The sequence below is a fragment of the Phyllobates terribilis genome, unplaced genomic scaffold (genome assembly GCF_046119375.1).
Source record: "Phyllobates terribilis strain yellow unplaced genomic scaffold, ASM4611937v1 Scaffold_170__1_contigs__length_4071412, whole genome shotgun sequence".
NCBI lineage: Eukaryota > Metazoa > Chordata > Amphibia > Anura > Dendrobatidae > Phyllobates > Phyllobates terribilis.
The window spans coordinates 1601552-1622897 of record NW_027362930.1 but is presented as its reverse complement, the minus strand read 5'-3'; the positions used below and the strand labels follow the sequence as shown (position 1 = coordinate 1622897).

The following is a 21346-nucleotide window of genomic DNA, read 5'->3' as shown; positions in this document are numbered from 1 at the left end:
AGCTCTCCCTTTTTACTTCCTTTTGGATAAACAGACATATTAGGCAAGCATTTTGGAGCTTTCACCTAAATAACTACAGGTGGTGAGATAAGCTGCACAATATAATTGACCTTTCAGTATATTGTTGCACACACACCATCTATTTAGCAAATGCCCTTGTTATCAACAGCAGCCTTTTAAACTCACCTGAGCTAACAGGTATGTGCGCTGGTTACTCTGCTGCGCTTAAAATTTCTTTTTTGGTTTGCTACAATGCCTTTTCTGAAACGTTGTCTCCTTCTGCTGGAACACTGACTTCTTTCATTTAATGCCTGCAGACTATAAAAGAGAACCCAACCCAAAAAGTTTGGTTGATTAGTCTGTGGCATTCTGTTAAACTGTTGCTTATGGCGGTCTCTGTGAGCTTCTCAGCGACATTCAGCCAGCCAGGTATCCTGCCTGCAGTAGATGGAATGTGGCAATGGAACGCTGGCTGCGCGTGTCATAATAGGCTCTGAGCCTTTATATACCTGTGCACAGCAGCAGCCACCTTCAGTCTGCTGCTGGACAGCCAGCAGCAGCAGCAGCAGGAGAGGTATGTAATCAGGAGCCCTCCTGCTAAGGGTAGACAGCTGCTCGTTCCACCCCACCCCCCGCCTTAATTGGTTCTCCTCCCTTCCAACGGTGTTGAGGCGGGTGGGAACAGCAGGGGGTGAAGGTGCTGTGTTTAAAGAGGTGGAGTTATGCAGATCTAAAACGCGTGGATTGCAGCAGCAGCAAGCCGAAAAGTGCAGGCATGTAAGGGATCTAGAGGTTGACAACATGTCTTCTTAACGGGAGTCCAGGAGCTCATCTCCACAAATGGACTTTTCAGGATCCTTGGGTGGCTCCGTAGTTTGAAACCAATTCTGGTTATCGCTTCTCGGCCTTTTGGCACGATCCTTGTGATTGGTGTCAGGAGGCAGGTTCGTGATCACTGGAATTCTTTCTCGGCCTTTTCCGATTGGAACTGCTGCTATTGGGAAGGAAGGAAGGTGTTTCTCGTACCTTTCGGCGTGGAAGGAATTCTGGATCGTGGAGGAGGATTTCTTCAGGACTGGAGTTCTGGACGCTGCTGAACAGAAGGGATCGAGTCTGGTGCTGTTATTTTTGGACGTCATCGGGCTTTCTTTTGAATTTTCTCTGTGTGGAAATGGAGATGAATTTGGATCAGGACGATGCCTACATGAAGGACACCATCCGGTTTGTGGTGAGTGTGGAATTTAGGCAAGTTAAAAACTTGGACTTTTTGTACAGGAAAGTCTTTACTCCTATCTTGCATATCAGCAAGGATGAGTACTTTTGTGTTCAGTCATTTTCTAACAGAGGAGTACACGATGTGACTTTGAGAGGTGCTGGTGTATGTGAGAGGGTTTTTTCCAGTTTTAGATATGCTGCAGCCTGTGAGCATAGTGAGGTATTGGAAGGAATTTCAGCCACGCCTCGCTTTCAATTTGATCAAAGGATGCTAACAATACATATGTATAACCCTTTCATATCTGATGAGCAAGTGACTTCATACTTAAGAAGGTTTTGCTCCGTATTAATTATGAAAAAACGTTGTACGACTGGTTTTGGGGCCTGGAACGGCAAGAGACTGTATCAGGTCGTTTTTAAAAAGGACCCGTCAGTGGAGGGGGGTGTCTTAAGACCCCCACCAGTCGTGTTCATAAATAGAGATAGAGGCTTTTTGTTTTTTTCTAATATGCCACCATATTGTAAACGATGTCGGAAATATGGCCATATGGATGAAAATTGCGCCCCTTGTGAAGTATGTTCTGGCCCGGTTCATCAGGCGAGAGAGTGCCCAATGCAAGCCAGGCAAAGATCTGAGGCTGATGCTGAAGATAAACAAGGGGATGGTGGGCAGATGGAGGATGGAGGATCAGAAAGTTCTTCTAATGTGGCGCAGGAAGTAGAGGTTCTGGCACCTCTAAGTAATAGAGAAAAAAGAGAAGAGAGGAAGAAAGCTGAAGAAAAGAAGAAAGAAGAAAGGAAGAAGGAAGAAAAGAAGAAGGAAGTAAAGAAGAAGGAAGAAAAGAAGAAGGAAGACAAGAAGAAGGAAGACAAGAAGAAAGAAGATAAAAAGAAAGAAGGAGAGAGGAAAGAAGATGGAAGAGAGGAAGGAACATTGGAAGAGGAAAAGGAGGGGCAACAAGGTATTGTGGATACAGTTGCTGCTCTGGCGGTATTATCAGAGATGTCGTCAGGGATTCCTTGTGCCCAGGAAAATATGGACTTAAGTTCAAAATCTTTGAAAAGGAGTACATGGGAAGAAGAGCAACAGGAGATCATGGAGGACTTGGGTGGGAAAAAATCTCGTGGTGACGCGTCTTCTTTGTTTGGGGATGTATCTCCCTCAAGTTCTTCTGATCAAGAATCCTTAATTGTGGATGTGAAATCACCTTTGGTAGATGAGGGCGGAGGGATTAGCCCTGGGCCTATTACTAGAAGATGATTACTGTTGTATCCCTGAATGTTCAGGGGTTGAACAATTTATACAAACGCACTGCATTATATGATTTTTTGAATAATGAGAAATGCGATTTTATTTTTTTACAAGAATGTAATTTAGAAAGGAAAATGAGCTATGAATATTTACGTGGAATATGGAAGGGTAACATGGTTTTTTCTGGTGGGAATGAATTGAAAAGTGATGGGGTGGGTTTTTTGTGCTCTAGTGAGTGGGAGGTGGTGAAGTATGAGGAAATTTACCCTGGTCGTATTCTATGTGTAGAAGTAATGAGGGAGGGTAAAAGGGTGTGTTGTTTTAATATTTATGCTCATACTGAGAAAAATCAAAGATTACATTTATTCGAGATTTTACAGCTTTTTTTATCAGGTGCGGATCCGATTTTAATTGGTGGGGATTTTAACTGCCAGTTAAATAATGTACGGGATGGGTCGGTAACCTGCCTTAAGAACATAATTTCTGCCTTCAGTTTAAAGGATGCATGGGCTATGGATGGTAGTAAAAAAGAATTTGAAGTTACGTGGTCAAACAGAGGTTTTACGTCTAGGATTGATCACTTTTTTATGTCTGATTCTTTTAAATGTTCCTCTTTTAAGACAAGTATTAATCCTTTTTCGGATCATAAGTTATTGGGATGCACTTTAGCAATAGACCCTTGCGGTAAGAAAAAACCTTCGCATTGGAAACTGAATGTTTCTTTATTACAGGGGGAGAATTTTAAAGAAGACTTTAAGGTTTTTTATAATGAATTAAAACTTAACAAAAAGGGTTTTAAGTGTATTTTAGACTGGTGGGATTTTATGAAGGGTAAGATCAGAACCTTCTTTGTTAAATTGGGAAAGAGGAAAGCGTATGAGAAAAGGCAGTTTTATGATGCGTTAAATGCTAATTTGCAGTGTTATTATTATTTTCAAAACAATGGAGTTAATATGGACAGCAGTATTAGTGAGGTAAAGGAGAAAATTCAGAATGCACTAAAAGAGAAGGGAAAAGAAATCATCTTCAACTCTAGGGTAAAGGTCCTGGATGAGGATGAGAAATGCACTAAGTTTTTCTTTAAAAAAATATGTGGAAAAAAGGATTTTATTGAGGTCTTAGAGGGTGAGGTGAGCCCAGAAGGGAAAGCATTGCAGGCCAAAATGTTTTATGATGATCTGTTTTCTCGAAAAAAGATTGATGAATCATTGAAAAACCATTTTTTAGAGGTTCTGGATAAAGCTCTTAGTGAGGAAGAAAAATTACTTTTATCTAGGGAGTTTACTAAGGAGGAGATATTTAATACTATTTGCACTTTACAAAATCAGAAGACACCAGGTGTGGATGGCCTCCCTGTGGAGTTTTACAGGGTTGTGTGGGATATTATAGGGGAAGATTTTTATGAGTTGTTTTTAGAAGTGGAGTCCTCTTTTAATATTCCCAAGTCATGGGCAGAAGGCCTTATTGTTTTATTATATAAAAAAGGAGGAAAAGAACTGATTAAAAATTGGAGGCCTATTACGCTGCTAAATACAGACTATAAAGTATATGCAAAACTATTGGCCAATAGATTAAAGAGTGTGATAGGGTCGGTTATTGAGGTGGATCAGTCTTGTGCAGTCCCGAATCGTAAGATTACCGACACGCTAATCTTACTGAGAGATATAATATGGGATGTGGCTGATAGGAAGCAGGACTTGGCCCTTGTTTCCCTTGATTTTGAGAAGGCATATGATAGGGTTGCTCATGAGTTTTTATTTGCCGTTTTAAAAAAAATAGGATGTCCTGGTGTTTTTATTGAACGTATTAAATGTCTGTATAAGTTATGTTTTAGTAAGATTTCTATTAATGGTTTTTTATCGGAAAATATTAATATTAATTGTGGGGTTAAGCAGGGGTGCCCCCTGTCGCCTATACTTTTCATTTGTGCAATAGAACCCCTTTTAACTGCTTTTAGGAAAGATAAAGTTATTAATGGCTTTTTTATTCCTGGCAGTAGGAATGACCAAGTGAAGGTTTTAGCTTATATGGATGATGTGTCAGTTTTAGTGCGGGACATTAAGAGTCTTCATAGAGTTTTAAGGACAGTTGTGTGGTTTGGTGGAGCATCTGGTTTTAAAATAAATTTAGAAAAATCAGGTGTTTTAACTATGGGTAAATTTCTTTTAAATTCGGATTGCATGCTGATGAGAGTAATGGAAATTAAAGTTTTAGGGGTATTTTTTACAGAGACATGTGGGAATGTGAGGAATTGGGAGTCCCTGCTTGAAAGGGTAAGGAAAAAGATTGATTTTTGGAACTTGAGAAGTTTAACAATGGAAGGCAAAATCTTGATAATAAAGCAGGTCTTACTTCCGGTAATTTTATACATTTCAACTGTTTTTATACCTCCTATTAATGTAATGAAAAAGATAATTAAGTTATGTTTTAATTTCCTATGGAAGTCAAAAATGGAAAGGGTAAAAAGGGAAGAGTTGTACAAAATTAAAGGGAAAGGAGGGAAAGGCTTCCCAGACATCAGAACCTTCATTTATGCCAAGTATTTAGCTAATTGCATATGCACTTTATTAGGACCAGTTTCTAGGCTGAAAACCTTTTTAACATACAATTTGGGTTTTTTTATTAGGAAATACAAATGGTTACAAATGCATTTGGATCGGCCATATAAGTTTATGCCATCTGGGAATTATATTATTTTAGAAAGAATTCTGAGGGATTTTAAATTAATGAATATGGATCTTAAAATACTTGGAAATCATAAGAACATTTTAAAAGTCTTAGAAAGCAGGGTGATAGCTAGTCCGGTAGAGCGATTTTCCGATAATGTTGTAGATAAAATTTGGATTAATGCAAATTTTAAGTGTTTGACTAATGAACACAAGGACTTAATATGGTGTAGTATTAAAGACTGTCTGCCAACTCGAGATTTCCAATATAGAAGAGGATTGGTACGGTTTGAAAAATGCCCAAGACGTAAATGTGCTGCTGGCGAAACAGCTATGCACATTTTTTGGAACTGTTGTTATGCGCAATTAGTATGGAGAAAGATTAGTAATTTAGTTAAAGCTCTAAGTGGTGTTAATTTTCTAGATTTTAATAGGATTTTTTACGGGTTGGGTGTCAAGGATGAAGTGTTCAAGGTTGTATGGATAATTTTATCTTGTGTGAAAATGGCGCTTTGGAAAACTCGGAATATTTTGATTTTTAAACATAAGGAAGTATCGGTACAAGAATGTATTAAGTTATGCCTAAGTTATATGTTTTTATATTTCTGGAGAGATAAGGTGTTGTTTGGTGATAAAAAAGCTAATGAAATTTGGAAGCAAAAAGATTGGAATGTACTTACCTTGTGATGTTCTTGTTGCACCATATGTACCCCCCTGTAAAAAATGGAAATTCTAAAGTTAAAACGGAAATAAACTGGAATATGGAAAATAATATAAGCTGTAAATTTACAACAACAAAAAAAGGAAAAAAAAAAAAAAAAGATCCAGTTTGCTATCTACAATGAGGAAACTTTTAAGTTTGAAACCATTTTAACATGATGACTTGTGATGGTGGACTTAAAGATCTGAGTAGAAAAAGAAAAAAAAAAAAAAAAAAAAAAAAATCTGTTCTTATCAGTTTAATATCTGATACGTCCCCTATCTGGGGACCATATATTAAATGGATTTTTAGAACAGGGAGATGGAAAAAGAGCTTGCTCTGTCCACTCCACGCATTGACCTGGTATTGCAGTATCTCCAGGACCGGTGCACCCCTTCTTTAATGCAGTTTCTAAAATCAGAAAGAATTGAATTCAATGTTTTTTGTTCATTTTGCTTGTTTGTCGGATTTTGGGATGGACTCTTTGGCTTTGCTTTTCTTCTCCTCATTGGATTTTTCATGTTCAAAGTTGCAGAAGCCAGATTACAAGCTCATTTTGGTTCAACTTCAGCAACTGTGCATTGCATTGCCATGTAATGTGATGCAATGCTATCTTTCTAGCTCTCCCTTTTTACTTCCTTTTGGATAAACAGACATATTAGGCAAGCATTTTGGAGCTTTCACCTAAATAACTACAGGTGGTGAGATAAGCTGCACAATATAATTGACCTTTCAGTATATTGTTGCACACACACCATCTATTTAGCAAATGCCCTTGTTATCAACAGCAGCCTTTTAAACTCACCTGAGCTAACAGGTATGTGCGCTGGTTACTCTGCTGCGCTTAAAATTTCTTTTTTGGTTTGCTACAATGCCTTTTCTGAAACGTTGTCTCCTTCTGCTGGAACACTGACTTCTTTCATTTAATGCCTGCAGACTATAAAAGAGAACCCAACCCAAAAAGTTTGGTTGATTAGTCTGTGGCATTCTGTTAAACTGTTGCTTATGGCGGTCTCTGTGAGCTTCTCAGCGACATTCAGCCAGCCAGGTATCCTGCCTGCAGTAGATGGAATGTGGCAATGGAACGCTGGCTGCGCGTGTCATAATAGGCTCTGAGCCTTTATATACCTGTGCACAGCAGCAGCCACCTTCAGTCTGCTGCTGGACAGCCAGCAGCAGCAGCAGCAGGAGAGGTATGTAATCAGGAGCCCTCCTGCTAAGGGTAGACAGCTGCTCGTTCCACCCCACCCCCCGCCTTAATTGGTTCTCCTCCCTTCCAACGGTGTTGAGGCGGGTGGGAACAGCAGGGGGTGAAGGTGCTGTGTTTAAAGAGGTGGAGTTATGCAGATCTAAAACGCGTGGATTGCAGCAGCAGCAAGCCGAAAAGTGCAGGCATGTAAGGGATCTAGAGGTTGACAACATGTCTTCTTAACGGGAGTCCAGGAGCTCATCTCCACAAATGGACTTTTCAGGATCCTTGGGTGGCTCCGTAGTTTGAAACCAATTCTGGTTATCGCTTCTCGGCCTTTTGGCTAAGATCAAGTGTAGTATCTTTCGAAAAGGCGGTTTTGGATGTTGGCCGCCCTAGTAGATTGATACATTATGCACACTGGGGTTTAGGCGCTTGTTAGTACGCCAGGTGGCTAATATAGTCATCTGGTGGAAAGCATGGCCCCCCAGGATCGACGCCATTGGGCCGGGGAAGATCGAAAGCCCGAAGTGTGAAGTGCCCCAGGAGTGGTGACCCTGGGGTGCCTCAACTCACTGGGATTGGGAACCCCACTTGAGTTTATGGCACATTTGCACTAGCACTTCAATATTTCTTTCTTCCCACACACCCTTATTCCGGGCCTTCTGGCCTTAGGATGGGGAATTTTTCAATTCCCGGTCGAAGGTCCGGGCAGTATTATACTGTGAAACCTTCACTATTTATTTAATTTTTTTGTCACTGTGTGTCCACTTTTTCACGTGTGTCCACGTCCTTACTAGGATTTTGTCGGGATGCGGTTCCCTTACGGGTTCCTCTCTTGGCAGGTCTAGGGGGGGAGTGTGTGGCCATCAGGTTCCGCTCCCCCCTGAACCCCCCTGGCTCTCCTCTTTCTGGAGGAGAGCGTTGTTGGCTCCCCTCTTCCGGGAGGGGAGCACAGTCTTTGGCTCCCAGTGCCTTGCTCGGGTGAGAACTCGGGCAGGTGCTGGGGGTAAGATTGGGTCGCCTCTGGCTCCGGCTGGAGGTGGCTATTTGTCCCTGTTCCTCGCTGTGGCCTTCTGGCTCGGAGGGACGGGGAATGGTTTGGGGGACTCTTCTCCTTTTGGAGAGGGTTTCAAGAAGACCAGCATCCTAGTGCACTTTTTTTGTGGCACTTGTCACTTTTTTAAGCGCACTCGGGTTTTGTACACGAATTCGGGCTTTCGAAAAAAAAAAAAATCTGTTCTTATCAGTTTAATATCTGATACGTCCCCTATCTGGGGACCATATATTAAATGGATTTTTAGAACAGGGAGATGGAAAAAGAGCTTGCTCTGTCCACTCCACGCATTGACCTGGTATTGCAGTATCTCCAGGACCGGTGCACCCCTTCTTTAATGCAGTTTCTAAAATCAGAAAGAATTGAATTCAATGTTTTTTGTTCATTTTGCTTGTTTGTCGGATTTTGGGATGGACTCTTTGGCTTTGCTTTTCTTCTCCTCATTGGATTTTTCATGTTCAAAGTTGCAGAAGCCAGATTACAAGCTCATTTTGGTTCAACTTCAGCAACTGTGCATTGCATTGCCATGTAATGTGATGCAATGCTATCTTTCTAGCTCTCCCTTTTTACTTCCTTTTGGATAAACAGACATATTAGGCAAGCATTTTGGAGCTTTCACCTAAATAACTACAGGTGGTGAGATAAGCTGCACAATATAATTGACCTTTCAGTATATTGTTGCACACACACCATCTATTTAGCAAATGCCCTTGTTATCAACAGCAGCCTTTTAAACTCACCTGAGCTAACAGGTATGTGCGCTGGTTACTCTGCTGCGCTTAAAATTTCTTTTTTGGTTTGCTACAATGCCTTTTCTGAAACGTTGTCTCCTTCTGCTGGAACACTGACTTCTTTCATTTAATGCCTGCAGACTATAAAAGAGAACCCAACCCAAAAAGTTTGGTTGATTAGTCTGTGGCATTCTGTTAAACTGTTGCTTATGGCGGTCTCTGTGAGCTTCTCAGCGACATTCAGCCAGCCAGGTATCCTGCCTGCAGTAGATGGAATGTGGCAATGGAACGCTGGCTGCGCGTGTCATAATAGGCTCTGAGCCTTTATATACCTGTGCACAGCAGCAGCCACCTTCAGTCTGCTGCTGGACAGCCAGCAGCAGCAGCAGCAGGAGAGGTATGTAATCAGGAGCCCTCCTGCTAAGGGTAGACAGCTGCTCGTTCCACCCCACCCCCCGCCTTAATTGTTTCTCCTCCCTTCCAACGGTGTTGAGGCGGGTGGGAACAGCAGGGGGTGAAGGTGCTGTGTTTAAAGAGGTGGAGTTATGCAGATCTAAAACGCGTGGATTGCAGCAGCAGCAAGCCGAAAAGTGCAGGCATGTAAGGGATCTAGAGGTTGACAACATGTCTTCTTAACGGGAGTCCAGGAGCTCATCTCCACAAATGGACTTTTCAGGATCCTTGGGTGGCTCCGTAGTTTGAAACCAATTCTGGTTATCGCTTCTCGGCCTTTTGGCTAAGATCAAGTGTAGTATCTGTTCTTATCAGTTTAATATCTGATACGTCCCCTATCTGGGGACCATATATTAAATGGATTTTTAGAACAGGGAGATGGAAAAAGAGCTTGCTCTGTCCACTCCACGCATTGACCTGGTATTGCAGTATCTCCAGGACCGGTGCACCCCTTCTTTAATGCAGTTTCTAAAATCAGAAAGAATTGAATTCAATGTTTTTTGTTCATTTTGCTTGTTTGTCGGATTTTGGGATGGACTCTTTGGCTTTGCTTTTCTTCTCCTCATTGGATTTTTCATGTTCAAAGTTGCAGAAGCCAGATTACAAGCTCATTTTGGTTCAACTTCAGCAACTGTGCATTGCATTGCCATGTAATGTGATGCAATGCTATCTTTCTAGCTCTCCCTTTTTACTTCCTTTTGGATAAACAGACATATTAGGCAAGCATTTTGGAGCTTTCACCTAAATAACTACAGGTGGTGAGATAAGCTGCACAATATAATTGACCTTTCAGTATATTGTTGCACACACACCATCTATTTAGCAAATGCCCTTGTTATCAACAGCAGCCTTTTAAACTCACCTGAGCTAACAGGTATGTGCGCTGGTTACTCTGCTGCGCTTAAAATTTCTTTTTTGGTTTGCTACAATGCCTTTTCTGAAACGTTGTCTCCTTCTGCTGGAACACTGACTTCTTTCATTTAATGCCTGCAGACTATAAAAGAGAACCCAACCCAAAAAGTTTGGTTGATTAGTCTGTGGCATTCTGTTAAACTGTTGCTTATGGCGGTCTCTGTGAGCTTCTCAGCGACATTCAGCCAGCCAGGTATCCTGCCTGCAGTAGATGGAATGTGGCAATGGAACGCTGGCTGCGCGTGTCATAATAGGCTCTGAGCCTTTATATACCTGTGCACAGCAGCAGCCACCTTCAGTCTGCTGCTGGACAGCCAGCAGCAGCAGCAGCAGGAGAGGTATGTAATCAGGTGCCCTCCTGCTAAGGGTAGACAGCTGCTCGTTCCACCCCACCCCCTGCCTTAATTGGTTCTCCTCCCTTCCAACGGTGTTGAGGCGGGTGGGAACAGCAGGGGGTGAAGGTGCTGTGTTTAAAGAGGTGGAGTTATGCAGATCTAAAACGCGTGGATTGCAGCAGCAGCAAGCCGAAAAGTGCAGGCATGTAAGGGATCTAGAGGTTGACAACATGTCTTCTTAACGGGAGTCCAGGAGCTCATCTCCACAAATGGACTTTTCAGGATCCTTGGGTGGCTCCGTAGTTTGAAACCAATTCTGGTTATCGCTTCTCGGCCTTTTGGCTAAGATCAAGTGTAGTATCTTTCGAAAAGGCGGTTTTGGATGTTGGCCGCCCTAGTAGATTGATACATTATGCACACTGGGGTTTAGGCGTTTGTTAGTACGCCAGGTGGCTAATATAGTCATCTGGTGGAAAGCATGGCCCCCCAGGATCGACGCCATTGGGCCGGGGAAGATCGAAAGCCCGAAGTGTGAAGTGCCCCAGGAGTGGTGACCCTGGGGTGCCTTAACTCACTGGGATTGGGAACCCCACTTGAGTTTATGGCACATTTGCACTAGCACTTCAATATTTCTTTCTTCACACACACCCTTATTCCGGGCCTTCTGGCCTTAGGATGGGGAATTTTTCAATTCCCGGTCGAAGGTCCGGGCAGTATTATACTGTGAAACCTTCACTATTTATTTAATTTTTTTTTGTCACTGTGTGTCCACTTTTTCACGTGTGTCCACGTCCTTACTAGGATTTTGTCGGGATGCGGTTCCCTTACGGGTTCCTCTCTTGGCAGGTCTAGGGGGGGAGTGTGTGGCCATCAGGTTCCGCTCCCCCCTGAACCCCACTGGCTCTCCTCTTTCGGGAGGAGAGCGTTGTTGGCTCCCCTCTTCCGGGAGGGGAGCACAGTCTTTGGCTCCCAGTGCCTTGCTCGGGTGAGAACTCGGGCAGGTATTGGGGGTAAGATTGGGTCGCCTCTGGCTCCGGCTGGAGGTGGCTATTTGTCCCTGTTCCTCGCTGTGGCCTTCTGGCTCGGAGGGACAGGGAATGGTTTGGGGGACCCTTCTCCTTTTGGAGAGGGTTTCAAGAAGACCAGCATCCTAGTGCACTTTTTTTTGTGGCACTTGTCACTTTTTTAAGCGCACTCGGGTTTTGTACACGAATTCGGGCTTTCGAAAAAAGAAAAGAAAAATCTGTTCTTATCAGTTTAATATCTGATACGTCCCCTATCTGGGGACCATATATTAAATGGATTTTTAGAACAGGGAGATGGAAAAAGAGCTTGCTCTGTCCACTCCACGCATTGACCTGGTATTGCAGTATCTCCAGGACCGGTGCACCCCTTCTTTAATGCAGTTTCTAAAATCAGAAAGAATTGAATTCAATGTTTTTTGTTCATTTTGCTTGTTTGTCGGATTTTGGGATGGACTCTTTGGCTTTGCTTTTCTTCTCCTCATTGGATTTTTCATGTTCAAAGTTGCAGAAGCCAGATTACAAGCTCATTTTGGTTCAACTTCAGCAACTGTGCATTGCATTGCCATGTAATGTGATGCAATGCTATCTTTCTAGCTCTCCCTTTTTACTTCCTTTTGGATAAACAGACATATTAGGCAAGCATTTTGGAGCTTTCACCTAAATAACTACAGGTGGTGAGATAAGCTGCACAATATAATTGACCTTTCAGTATATTGTTGCACACACACCATCTATTTAGCAAATGCTCTTGTTATCAACAGCAGCCTTTTAAACTCACCTGAGCTAACAGGTATGTGCGCTGGTTACTCTGCTGCGCTTAAAATTTCTTTTTTGGTTTGCTACAATGCCTTTTCTGAAACGTTGTCTCCTTCTGCTGGAACACTGACTTCTTTCATTTAATGCCTGCAGACTATAAAAGAGAACCCAACCCAAAAAGTTTGGTTGATTAGTCTGTGGCATTCTGTTAAACTGTTGCTTATGGCGGTCTCTGTGAGCTTCTCAGCGACATTCAGCCAGCCAGGTATCCTGCCTGCAGTAGATGGAATGTGGCAATGGAACGCTGGCTGCGCGTGTCATAATAGGCTCTGAGCCTTTATATACCTGTGCACAGCAGCAGCCACCTTCAGTCTGCTGCTGGACAGCCAGCAGCAGCAGCAGCAGGAGAGGTATGTAATCAGGAGCCCTCCTGCTAAGGGTAGACAGCTGCTCGTTCCACCCCACCCCCCGCCTTAATTGGTTCTCCTCCCTTCCAACGGTGTTGAGGCGGGTGGGAACAGCAGGGGGTGAAGGTGCTGTGTTTAAAGAGGTGGAGTTATGCAGATCTAAAACGCGTGGATTGCAGCAGCAGCAAGCCGAAAAGTGCAGGCATGTAAGGGATCTAGAGGTTGACAACATGTCTTCTTAACGGGAGTCCAGGAGCTCATCTCCACAAATGGACTTTTCAGGATCCTTGGGTGGCTCCGTAGTTTGAAACCAATTCTGGTTATCGCTTCTCGGCCTTTTGGCTAAGATCAAGTGTAGTATCTGTTCTTATCAGTTTAATATCTGATACGTCCCCTATCTGGGGACCATATATTAAATGGATTTTTAGAACAGGGAGATGGAAAAAGAGCTTGCTCTGTCCACTCCACGCATTGACCTGGTATTGCAGTATCTCCAGGACCGGTGCACCCCTTCTTTAATGCAGTTTCTAAAATCAGAAAGAATTGAATTCAATGTTTTTTGTTCATTTTGCTTGTTTGTCGGATTTTGGGATGGACTCTTTGGCTTTGCTTTTCTTCTCCTCATTGGATTTTTCATGTTCAAAGTTGCAGAAGCCAGATTACAAGCTCATTTTGGTTCAACTTCAGCAACTGTGCATTGCATTGCCATGTAATGTGATGCAATGCTATCTTTCTAGCTCTCCCTTTTTACTTCCTTTTGGATAAACAGACATATTAGGCAAGCATTTTGGAGCTTTCACCTAAATAACTACAGGTGGTGAGATAAGCTGCACAATATAATTGACCTTTCAGTATATTGTTGCACACACACCATCTATTTAGCAAATGCCCTTGTTATCAACAGCAGCCTTTTAAACTCACCTGAGCTAACAGGTATGTGCGCTGGTTACTCTGCTGCGCTTAAAATTTCTTTTTTGGTTTGCTACAATGCCTTTTCTGAAACGTTGTCTCCTTCTGCTGGAACACTGACTTCTTTCATTTAATGCCTGCAGACTATAAAAGAGAACCCAACCCAAAAAGTTTGGTTGATTAGTCTGTGGCATTCTGTTAAACTGTTGCTTATGGCGGTCTCTGTGAGCTTCTCAGCGACATTCAGCCAGCCAGGTATCCTGCCTGCAGTAGATGGAATGTGGCAATGGAACGCTGGCTGCGCGTGTCATAATAGGCTCTGAGCCTTTATATACCTGTGCACAGCAGCAGCCACCTTCAGTCTGCTGCTGGACAGCCAGCAGCAGCAGCAGCAGGAGAGGTATGTAATCAGGAGCCCTCCTGCTAAGGGTAGACAGCTGCTCGTTCCACCCCACCCCCCGCCTTAATTGGTTCTCCTCCCTTTCAACGGTGTTGAGGCGGGTGGGAACAGCAGGGGGTGAAGGTGCTGTGTTTAAAGAGGTGGAGTTATGCAGATCTAAAACGCGTGGATTGCAGCAGCAGCAAGCCGAAAAGTGCAGGCATGTAAGGGATCTAGAGGTTGACAACATGTCTTCTTAACGGGAGTCCAGGAGCTCATCTCCACAAATGGACTTTTCAGGATCCTTGGGTGGCTCCGTAGTTTGAAACCAATTCTGGTTATCGCTTCTCGGCCTTTTGGCTAAGATCAAGTGTAGTATCTGTTCTTATCAGTTTAATATCTGATACGTCCCCTATCTGGGGACCATATATTAAATGGATTTTTAGAACAGGGAGATGGAAAAAGAGCTTGCTCTGTCCACTCCACGCATTGACCTGGTATTGCAGTATCTCCAGGACCGGTGCACCCCTTCTTTAATGCAGTTTCTAAAATCAGAAAGAATTGAATTCAATGTTTTTTGTTCATTTTGCTTGTTTGTCGGATTTTGGGATGGACTCTTTGGCTTTGCTTTTCTTCTCCTCATTGGATTTTTCATGTTCAAAGTTGCAGAAGCCAGATTACTGTTAGAACCTTGCTGTTATGTTTTTTTTCCTTTGCTGGTCACATGACCTTGTTGGCCTATTTAATCCTGCTCCGCCCTTCTGGCTTTGCTGGACTTCATTGTATATCTACTTTCTAGCTAGCCTGTGCTCTGTATCTAACTCTGTTAGTTTGCTTGGTCTACGGACCTCTAGGTTCTATCTATTTTTGTTTGTTCGTCTGTCTGCTGCTATTTCTGTTAGGAGGTGTCCCATATTCCTCCCAGTCCTTAGTACTTGTAGGGATTCCCTCCCCAAATCTATAGGTCTCCGTACAGACTAGATTAGGACTTTAGCAGGTCTGATCGCAGGATCAGGTTCCCTGTTACATCGTAGGGATTCAGCTGAGTCTTATAGTAGGGACAGATCTCCTCTCTTTCCTTAGCTTTGGTAGCAGAACATAACAGTAAGTCCAGCCTGTAAATTCTCTAAGGAAAGATTTTTTTTTGTTCCATCATGGTGTCGGTTCAGGATTTGGCTAAACACCTGCAGGGACTCTCTCTGGAAGTGGCCGAGCTCCGTCAGCACGTGAGTAACTGTCCTGGAGCATATTTCTTGGAGCCTAAGGTATGTTTGCCGGATTTATTTTTTGGTGAACATCGAGAATTTTTTTCATTTAAAAATGCTTGCTTATTGTATTTTCGTTTGAGACCCAAGTCCTCTGGGGATGAATCCCAGCGCGTAGGGTTCATAATGTCACTTTTGCGCAAAGAGCCTCAGGAGTGGGCCTTTTCTTTGCAACCTAGTGATACATGCTTCAGATCAGTGGATAGTTTTTTTTCTGCTTTAGGACTATTATATGATGATCCTGACCGTGTGGCATCAGCTGAGACTGAGTTGAGACGTTTAAAACAAGGATCAGGTAATATGGAAAAATATTGTACACATTTTCGTCGTTGGTCCACTCAAACAGGGTGGAACGATTCTGCTCTGAAAAGTCTATTTCTTGCTGGGCTCAGTGAAAAGGTTAAAGACCTGCTAATTGCTTATCCTACACCTGAGGATTTGCAACAGGCTATGCAATTAGCTATACGGGTGGACAGAAGACTGCGTGCTAGGGTTAATGAGAGCAAATCCTCTGCTATGTCAGTTTCTGGTTATGATAATGTGTGTACTAACAGTGGTGAACCGATGGAGATTGGATCGGTGGCACCTCGCTCTCAAGAAAAACACCGTCGTTTTTCAGAAGGCTTGTGTTTCTATTGTGGAAAATCTGGTCATTTGATTAAAGGCTGTGAGCTTCGTATGAAGAAAGAAAAAAAAATGGTCAGTCACGCCCGTATTGCCTGTTTAAATTCCAAGGGTATATTTTTAGCTGCTTCCACGATTGCTCAGGAAAAATTAATGGAATTTCGGGTGTTTGTTGATTGCGGGTCTACACTGAATGTTATTGATGGGGGATTCGTGGAAAAACTCAATTTAAAACCTGAACCTTTATCATCCCCCATTGCTGTGGTTTCTGTGGATGGCTCCCCTTTGAAGAATATTACTCTCAAGGTCAGTGAATTTCCTCTCACTATTAATGGTGTTCACCATGAGAAATTGGATTTGGTAGTGTTGAATAACTTGCCTTCTCCAGTAATATTGGGTTTGCCCTGGTTAAAATTTCACAATCCTGTACTGGATTGGTCTACCAGTGAAATTAAATCCTGGAGCCATAAATGTTATGACAAGTGTTGTAACGGGCGTATTGCAGCTTTGGATAGGGGAGAATTGCCTGTTCCTATTCAGGATTTTTGGAGAGTTTTTTCTGAGAAAGAATCGCAGGTTTTGCCTCCCCATAGAGACTATGATTGTTCTATTGAATTTGTCCCTGGAGCGACTCTTCCTAAAAGTCGTTTATTTAACCTTACTATTCCTGAGAGGAAGGCTTTGGAGGAATACATACAGACAAGTTTGGCCGCCGGTCACATTAGGCCCTCTAAGTCTCCTGTGGCGGTTGGATTTTTTTTTGTAAAAAAAAAGGACGGCGGTTTACGTCCTTGTCTGGATTTTCGTGAGATTAACAAAATTACGGTACGCAATCCTTACCCACTGCCATTGATTCCTGATCTGTTTAACCAGTTATTGGGGGCCAAGTGGTTCTCTAAAATTGACCTTAAGGGGGCATACAATCTGTTGCGCATGAAGGAGGGTGATGAATGGAAGACTGCTTTTAACACTCCTGTGGGTCATTTTGAGAATCTGGTTATGCCTTTTGGTCTTACTAATGCTCCTGCATTTTTTCAGAATCTGATTAATGACATCCTTAGACCTTTGATCGGTAAAAATGTGGTTGTGTATTTGGATGACATTTTGATTTATTCGCCAGATCTGGAGTCTCATTGGCGGAGCGTGCGTGAGGTATTACAGTTATTAATGGACAATTCGCTTTTTGCTAAGCTGGAGAAATGTGAGTTCGCTGTACAGAGAATTAGTTTTTTGGGCTACATTATCTCCAGCAAAGGTTTTGAGATGGATCCGGTTAAGGTTCAGGCTGTGCAGGAATGGCCTAGGCCTATTGGTTTGAAATCAATACAGAGGTTTTTGGGTTTCGCCAATTACTATAGAAAATTCATAAAAAATTTTTCTAGTATTGTCAAACCTCTGACTGATCTCACCAGGAAAGGTGCTGATGCGGTTCAGTGGTCTTCTGAGGCCATTGAAGCTTTTGTGTATCTCAAGGAGAGGTTCACCTCTGCTCCCATCCTTATGCAGCCTGATGTTACTAGGCCGTTTTTGGTTGAGGTTGATGCTTCCTCTGTGGGGGTTGGCGCAGTATTGTCTCAGGATAACGGGGATGGATTACATCCCTGTGCATTTTTTTCAAAAAAATTTTCGGAGACTGAATTGAATTACGATATTGGTAATCGGGAATTATTGGCTATTAAACTCGCATTTGAACACTGGCGCCACTTCTTGGAAGGTGCGGAATTTCCCGTTCAGGTTCTTACGGATCATAAAAATCTGATATATCTTGACGCTGCCAAGCGCCTGAATGCCCGTCAGGCTAGGTGGGCACTGTTTTTCTCGCGGTTTAATTTCTCCGTTACTTACATCCCTGGTACTAAGAATGTTAAGGCGGATGCCTTGTCTCGCAGTTTTTCTCCCATAGTCGGTGCTGAGAAAGAGGAAAACATTTTACAAGAAGGTGTTGTGATAGCTGCTTTAGACTCCGTTTTGGAAGATGAGATTCTTAAAGCTCAGGAGAATGCCCCATCTAACACTCCTCATGGGAGGTTGTTTGTGCCTGGGACCTTTAGGAGAGATTTGTTTGTTGAGTGTCACGAATCTCGGTTGGCAGGTCATCCCGGAATCTCTGAGACCAAGAGACTGGTGGGTCGCAGTTTTTGGTGGCCTGGATGGCAGAAGGAAGTCATTAAGTGGGTGCGCCAATGTACTATATGTGCTAGATCTAAGTCCTCACATACTCCTGCTGCGGGGTTGCTTTGTCCTTTGGAGGTCCCCAGTGCTCCTTGGACACATTTGGCTATGGACTTTATAACTGACCTTCCCCCCTCTGAGGGTTTTACTGTCATCTGGGTGGTCGTGGACCGTTTTAGCAAGATGTGTCACTTGGTTCCCTTCGTCAAACTGCCCTGCGCTAAAACTCTCGCTAAGGCCTTTGTCAAGGAAATTGTCAGACTTCATGGCGTTCCTACTGACATTGTTTCTGATAGGGGTCCTCAGTTCGTGGCTCGTTTTTGGCGTGCCTTTTGTGACAGGTTGGGAATTCATTTGTCGTTTTCGTCCGGATATCATCCTGAATCTAATGGCCAGACAGAAAGGAAAAACCAGGATGTTGAGCAGTTCTTGCGTTGTTTTGTGGCAGACAATCAAGAGGGGTGGTCTGAGTTTCTGCCACTTGCCGAATTTGCTCTGAACAATCATACATCTTCTTCTGCTGGTTGTTCGCCTTTTTTTTGTTGTTCTGGGAGACATCCGTCGTTTGGGTCGTTCTCCAAGTTGGGATCTGCCGTGCCTGAGGAGGAGAATTTTTCCGGTGATTTGGAAAGAGTTTGGACGGATGTGCGTGGTAATCTTCAGGAGGCCAACAGAAAATCTAAAGACTACTTTGATAGGAAACGACAGGAGGTTTTGTTCGCTGTTGGTGACATGGTTTGGTTGTCCTCTAGGAATCTGCGGTTGAGGATTCCTTCTAAGAAATTGGGTCCCAAGTTTGTAGGGCCCTTTAAGGTGCTTCAGGTTGTCAACCAATCTGCTGTTAGGTTGGAGGTTCCTACCTCCTGGAGAATTAATCCGGTCTTTCATGTCTCTCTGTTAAAAAAAGCTGTTGTGTCGGATGGTGACGCCTCTGCCTCTGTTCCTCCGGTGGTGGAGGACGGGGAATATGAAATTTCTCGCATCCTTGACTCTAGACGGTATAGAGGTAGTTTGCAGTATCTTGTGGCCTGGAAAGGTTTCGGACCCGAGGATAACTCTTGGGTGAGGTCAGATGATGTTTCCGCGTCCAGACTTATCAGAGCGTTTCACAGGAGATTTCCTGATAAGCCTGGTCCTAGGGGATCCGGAGGATCCTCTTAGAAGGGGGGGTACTGTTAGAACCTTGCTGTTATGTTTTTTTTCCTTTGCTGGTCACATGACCTTGTTGGCCTATTTAATCCTGCTCCGCCCTTCTGGCTTTGCTGGACTTCATTGTATATCTACTTTCTAGCTAGCCTGTGCTCTGTATCTAACTCTGTTAGTTTGCTTGGTCTACGGACCTCTAGGTTCTATCTATTTTTGTTTGTTCGTCTGTCTGCTGCTATTTCTGTTAGGAGGTGTCCCATATTCCTCCCAGTCCTTAGTACTTGTAGGGATTCCCTCCCCAAATCTATAGGTCTCCGTACAGACTAGATTAGGACTTTAGCAGGTCTGATCGCAGGATCAGGTTCCCTGTTACATCGTAGGGATTCAGCTGAGTCTTATAGTAGGGACAGATCTCCTCTCTTTCCTTAGCTTTGGTAGCAGAACATAACAATTACAAGCTCATTTTGGTTCAACTTCAGCAACTGTGCATTGCATTGCCATGTAATGTGATGCAATGCTATCTTTCTAGCTCTCCCTTTTTACTTCCTTTTGGATAAACAGACATATTAGGCAAGCATTTTGGAGCTTTCACCTAAATAACTACAGGTGGTGAGATAAGCTGCACAATATAATTGACCTTTCAGTATATTGTTGCACACACACCATCTATTTAGCAAATGCCCTTGTTATCAACAGCAGCCTTTTAAACTCACCTGAGCTAACAGGTATGTGCGCTGGTTACTCTGCTGCGCTTAAAATTTCTTTTTTGGTTTGCTACAATGCCTTTTCTGAAACGTTGTCTCCTTCTGCTGGAACACTGACTTCTTTCATTTAATGCCTGCAGACTATGAAAGAGAACCCAACCCAAAAAGTTTGGTTGATTAGTCTGTGGCATTCTGTTAAACTGTTGCTTATGGCGGTCTCTGTGAGCTTCTCAGCGACATTCAGCCAGCCAGGTATCCTGCCTGCAGTAGATGGAATGTGGCAATGGAACGCTGGCTGCGCGTGTCATAATAGGCTCTGAGCCTTTATATACCTGTGCACAGCAGCAGCCACCTTCAGTCTGCTGCTGGACAGCCAGCAGCAGCAGCAGGAGAGGTATGTAATCAGGAGCCCTCCTGCTAAGGGTAGACAGCTGCTCGTTCCACCCCACCCCCCGCCTTAATTGGTTCTCCTCCCTTCCAACGGTGTTGAGGCGGGTGGGAACAGCAGGGGGTGAAGGTGCTGTGTTTAAAGAGGTGGAGTTATGCAGATCTAAAACGCGTGGATTGCAGCAGCAGCAAGCCGAAAAGTGCAGGCATGTAAGGGATCTAGAGGTTGACAACATGTCTTCTTAACGGGAGTCCAGGAGCTCATCTCCACAAATGGACTTTTCAGGATCCTTGGGTGGCTCCGTAGTTTGAAACCAATTCTGGTTATCGCTTCTCGGCCTTTTGGCTAAGATCAAGTGTAGTATCTGTTCTTATCAGTTTAATATCTGATACGTCCCCTATCTGGGGACCATATATTAAATGGATTTTTAGAACAGTGAGATGGAAAAAGAGCTTGCTCTGTCCACTCCACGCATTGACCTGGTATTGCAGTATCTCCAGGACCGGTGCACCCCTTCTTTAATGCAGTTTCTAAAATCAGAAAGAATTGAATTCAATGTTTTTTGTTCATTTTGCTTGTTTGTCGGATTTTGGGATGGACTCTTTGGCTTTGCTTTTCTTCTCCTCATTGGATTTTTCATGTTCAAAGTTGCAGAAGCCAGATTACAAGCTCATTTTGGTTCAACTTCAGCAACTGTGCATTGCATTGCCATGTAATGTGATGCAATGCTATCTTTCTAGCTCTCCCTTTTTACTTCCTTTTGGATAAACAGACATATTAGGCAAGCATTTTGGAGCTTTCACCTAAATAACTACAGGTGGTGAGATAAGCTGCACAATATAATTGACCTTTCAGTATATTGTTGCACACACACCATCTATTTAGCAAATGCCCTTGTTATCAACAGCAGCCTTTTAAACTCACCTGAGCTAACAGGTATGTGCGCTGGTTACTCTGCTGCGCTTAAAATTTCTTTTTTGGTTTGCTACAATGCCTTTTCTGAAACGTTGTCTCCTTCTGCTGGAACACTGACTTCTTTCATTTAATGCCTGCAGACTATA

The 21346-nt window shown here is 43.3% G+C and overlaps 6 non-coding genes and 3 pseudogenes across 6 annotated transcripts; all 9 read left to right on the top strand.

Moving 5' to 3' along the window:
• The first annotated feature begins 5995 nt into the window (after positions 1-5995).
• LOC141211774 (U2 spliceosomal RNA) lies at positions 5996-6230 on the top strand (annotated as a pseudogene).
• A 1115-nt stretch (positions 6231-7345) lies between these two features.
• On the top strand, positions 7346-7437 carry LOC141211888 (U2 spliceosomal RNA; annotated as a pseudogene).
• A 791-nt stretch (positions 7438-8228) lies between these two features.
• Positions 8229-8411, top strand: LOC141211657 (U2 spliceosomal RNA). Its single transcript, XR_012281613.1, has one exon. It is a non-coding gene; the product is annotated as a U2 spliceosomal RNA (small nuclear RNA).
• A 1115-nt stretch (positions 8412-9526) lies between these two features.
• Positions 9527-9717, top strand: LOC141212337 (U2 spliceosomal RNA). Its single transcript, XR_012282147.1, has one exon. It is a non-coding gene; the product is annotated as a U2 spliceosomal RNA (small nuclear RNA).
• A 1115-nt stretch (positions 9718-10832) lies between these two features.
• Positions 10833-10924, top strand: LOC141211900 (U2 spliceosomal RNA; annotated as a pseudogene).
• A 794-nt stretch (positions 10925-11718) lies between these two features.
• Positions 11719-11905, top strand: LOC141211723 (U2 spliceosomal RNA). The gene has a single exon (XR_012281663.1). It is a non-coding gene; the product is annotated as a U2 spliceosomal RNA (small nuclear RNA).
• A 1115-nt stretch (positions 11906-13020) lies between these two features.
• LOC141212336 (U2 spliceosomal RNA) lies at positions 13021-13211 on the top strand. The gene has a single exon (XR_012282146.1). It is a non-coding gene; the product is annotated as a U2 spliceosomal RNA (small nuclear RNA).
• Positions 13212-14326: 1115 nt separating this feature from the next.
• LOC141212335 (U2 spliceosomal RNA) lies at positions 14327-14517 on the top strand. Its single transcript, XR_012282145.1, has one exon. It is a non-coding gene; the product is annotated as a U2 spliceosomal RNA (small nuclear RNA).
• A 6093-nt stretch (positions 14518-20610) lies between these two features.
• On the top strand, positions 20611-20801 carry LOC141211544 (U2 spliceosomal RNA). The gene has a single exon (XR_012281515.1). It is a non-coding gene; the product is annotated as a U2 spliceosomal RNA (small nuclear RNA).
• The last annotated feature ends 545 nt before the right edge of the window (positions 20802-21346 follow it).